The sequence below is a fragment of the Olea europaea genome, chromosome 18 (genome assembly GCF_002742605.1).
Source record: "Olea europaea var. sylvestris chromosome 18, O_europaea_v1, whole genome shotgun sequence".
In the NCBI taxonomy this organism is placed as follows: Eukaryota; Viridiplantae; Streptophyta; class Magnoliopsida; order Lamiales; family Oleaceae; genus Olea; species Olea europaea.
Window position 1 is genome coordinate 15999550 of NC_036254.1, and position 4416 is coordinate 16003965.

The 4416-nt window shown below is 35.4% G+C and overlaps 1 long non-coding RNA gene across 1 annotated transcript; it reads right to left on the reverse strand.

Annotated features, from left to right (window-relative positions):
- Positions 1-254: 254 nt before the first annotated feature.
- LOC111367611 lies at positions 255-2987 on the reverse strand. Its single transcript, XR_002697863.1, has 2 exons — positions 595-2987; positions 255-486 (listed from the first exon to the last, which is right to left on the reverse strand). It is a non-coding gene; the product is annotated as an uncharacterized LOC111367611 (long non-coding RNA).
- Positions 2988-4416: the final 1429 nt, after the last annotated feature.

A 4416-nucleotide genomic window follows, 5' to 3' on the forward strand; every position in this document is an offset into this window, starting at 1 on the left:
GATACTTGATGAGCTATGAGCTACATCTTTACGGAAGAAAGAAGAAAAGAGGATCAGGAACCGCCTTTAAAGCCAAGAAGATAGAGATAGAGGAAGAAGATGATGGAAGTGAGAATGAGGACCAAATGGCCATGCTCACTAAACAATTGAAGAAATTTTTGAAAAACAACAAGAAAGGAAGAAGCTCAAAAACTTAACCACCCCAAAAGAAGAAGATATTCGGTAACTCTAGGCAAAGCCCTACCTCATCTATGGAAAAGAGACAAAATCGTGTTCAATTTCATGAATGCAAAGGGTCGAGGAACATAATGGCTGAGTGTACAAGCACCTTAAAGAGGTTCCGAGGTAAGAAAGCTATGAACATAACCTGGAGCGAATATAAAGATAAAGAGTCAAACTCAAATGAGGATGATAAAACTGACGACAACCAGGTAATATCTCCAATTGCCAACCTTTTGTTTGATGATAATATGTTGTATCTGTCACCTGCAAGTCAAAACCTATTGAATGCAGATTCAGCTAGAACCACCAATGCATGTTCATAATGCAAAACTATGAGAAGATATTCAGAAACTGAACATGAAAAAATGTTACCTTTTTGGCAGTGATGGCATAATTGAAAAAGAAAGAGCCTTGTTCAAAATGATAAATGAGAAGGAAAAACAACTGCTGGAACTTCAAGTTGAATTAAATCATGCCAAGGAAAAGAGTTAAATAGCTGACAATTGGATCTGCGCACCTTAAAGAAGTAATTAGCTATGGTAGAACATCAAATGATAAAGTAGGTCTGGCATATAAAGGAAAAAGAAAGGAGAAAGAAATGACTAAAGTGATGTATATTAAAGAGACAATGGTATTTGAAAAAATTGCTAAGTCAGCCGTTTGAAACTGTTGCCAAAATGACAGACAAACTTGCCACCAGTAGGACATTACCATTGACAAACACTCGATAGCGGGTTCAGACTCCTCAAAAAACTTGGTTTAGATCACAAGATCAGGTAAACAGATAAAATTTCAGACAAGCAAGTCGTTGTACAAGATCAGATGTAATGTTTGTGATCAATATGGACACAATGCACATCACTGTTTAACACATAGAAAATTAAATCACATTAAGAAAGTTAACTTGCTAACTGACACCTTCTAGAATAAGGCAAGTTTGGATATATAAAAGTGTTAGCTGTTATGTTGTAAATGTTGCTTATAATTCTATTATATCTAATTCCTGGTACTTTTAACAGTGGCTGTTCGAGAAACATGATTAGTAATCGGTCTATGTTAACAATTTTCAAAAGTTTTGCAAGAAGAATGGTTACTTTCGGGGATGGTGCTCAAAGTAAAATTGACAGGATTGGTACAATTAAGATAAAAGGATCTCCTGTGTTGGAAAATGTGCCTCTTGTTATTGATTTAAAAGCTAATCTAATTAGTGTAGGTTAGTTGTATGATGATGAACTCATGGTTATGTATACAAAAAGCATGTGTAAGGCAATGAAAAATGAAGGTAGTTATGTTCTACATGGTAGCGAGTCTAGTGATAAATTTTATTTGCTAGAATCTAATATTGCATATTACGCATCCAATGTTGACAATACAGACCTATGGCACAAACGACTGGGACATTTGAACTATACAGATCTAGTTAAACTCACTAAACTTGATGATGTAAGAGGAATCCCTAAGCTTATAGGAAGACCTGAAGGTTTGTGTGGTTCATGTCAAAAAGGTTAGAAGCCTATAACACCTGACCTACAAGGTTAGTTTCTTGCTATCTCTTACTATTACTTCATATGGATTTAATAGAGCCAATTCAAATAGAAAGTGTCGGTAGTAAAAGGTATATCTTTGTTATGGTCGATAATTTCTGGAGATTTACTTGAGTAGAATTTCTAAGGGAGAAATATAATGCATATGAAAGATTTGCTCACTTATATAAAAATTTGACTATTGAAAAACACTAAGAGACATTAAAATTGTAAGGACTAGGAGTGACATGGTAAGGAGTTTGAGAATGCTAGTTTTTCTAACTTTTGTGAAAAGCATCGTATTTTTCATGAATTTTTTGCTCCTAAAATTCAGGAAAAAAATAGTGTAGTTGAGAGGAAAAATAGATCTTTACAGGAAATGGCTAGAGTAATGCTAAATAGTGGGCTGAGGCAATTAATAATGCTTGCTACATGCTGAACAATGTTTCCTTGGGAACAAGCACTAAACAAAAGCCCTATGAAATCTAGAAGGGTAGGAAACTTAATATTCACTATTTTCACTACTTTGAAGTGTTATATTGAATAATAGGTATCACATAGGAAAATCTGACCCTAAGAGTGATGAAAGAGTATTCATTGGGTATTTAGAAAATAGTCGGGCCTATAAAGCATATAACATGAGTACTCAAACTATTACTTAATCTATTAATATTAAATTGATATTGCTAATGATTACTCCTCTTACTCACATGAACCTAAGATTAGAAACTTGGATGAATAAACTGAAATTACTCAGAATAATTAGGAAAATAGTACAATAAATCTTGAAGAAAAAAGCCAGATGGAAAACTTCCTATAACCGGTCTAGCAAATCCGAAATGGATACTGTAGGTTGGGATTCACTCGAAGAAGATAGTGAATAACAAGGAAGGAGACAACCATCTACCTGGATTCAGAAAGCACATCCTCTCAATAACGTACTTTCTTATCGTGGCAATGAAATGGTAACCAGAAGGATACTTGCCATCGAACTCAAAAACATGTGCCACATGTCTCACATTGAACCAAAGAATGCGACTGAAGCTCTAAATGATGAATCATGAGTATTAGTAATGCAAGAAGAATTGGCTCAATTCAAACGAAACAACGTCTAGGAGTTAGTAGCATGGCAAACAAATGTAAATATCATTGTCACTAAATTGATCTTCAAAGGTAATTTGATGAGCATGCAAACATTGTCTGAAATAAGGCACGATTGGTAGCACAAGGGTATACACAAATTGAAGTAGTAGACTTCAAAAAGACTTTTGCTCCTGTGGCTAGATTTGAATCTATTAGGATGTTACTGTCTATAGCATGCCAATGTCAGGCAACCAAAAGGATTCAGTTATCCACATCTACCAAAATACATGTTCAAGCTTAAAAAGGCATTATATAAAACAAGCTCTCCAAGCTTAGTATGAAAGGCTTACCAGGGGGAAGCTTGGTATGAAAGGCTTACCATGTTCCTATTTGAGAAGGGATACAAGAAAGTAAAAATCGATAAAATACTATTTATTAGACACCTAAAGATTGATCTAATTATAGCTCTTATCTATGTGGATGGCACTGTATTTGGATCCACATCTGATGCAAAATCCAGGGAGTTTGTCAATCTTATGCAATGTGGATTCAAAATGAGTATGGCTAGTGGGTATGTAGGTTAAGCATGTATATGTAGGAATCTTCATCTCGTAGGCCAAGTAAGCAAATAATTTGGTCAACAAATTCGATCTTGAAAGCATCAAGTCAGTTAGGACTCCCATGGCCACGTCCTTAAAACTTAGCAGATATGACCAAGGAAATAACGCCAACACTAGCCTATACTGGATCATGATTAGTAGTCTTTATATCTGAGTGCAAGTCCTCTTGATATTTGGTCAACAAATTCGATCTTGAAAGCATCAAGTCAGTTAGGACTCCCATGGCCACGTCCTTAAAACTTAGCAGATATGACCAAGGAAATAACGCCAACACTAGCCTATACTGGATCATGATTAGTAGTCTTTATATCTGAGTGCAAGTCCTCTTGATATTTGGTCAACAAATTCGATCTTGAAAGCATCAAGTCAGTTAGGACTCCCATGGCCACGTCCTTAAAACTTAGCAGATATGACCAAGGAAATAACGCCAACACTAGCCTATACTGGATCATGATTAGTAGTCTTTATATCTGAGTGCAAGTCCTCTTGATATAGCTTTCAATATTAGAGTTTGTGCTAGATTCAAGATAAACCAAAGGAGTTTCACATGGTAGTTGTTATATGAGTCATTAGATACATTAATAGCATATCTAATTTTATTTACGGTACACTAAAGACTTTCTCTCTCATCTTGCAGGATATACAGACACTAATCGGGTAGGAAACATAGATGACAGGAAAAGCACATCTGGAGGGTATTTCTACATGGGCAACAAAGAAACAAAACTCTATTTCCTTGTCCACTGCGAAAGCTGAGTACATCACTGTTGGTAGCTTCTGCACACAGCTATTCTGGATGAAGCATATGCTCAATGACTATAGTATTGAGCAAGATTCCCTTACAATGTTTTGTGATAATACAGGTGCTACAAACATCTCTAAAAATCATGTCCATCATTCTAGAACTAAGCACAATAATATTCAACATCATTTCATCAAAGACTTAGTTGAAAGAAAGATTGTTGTCC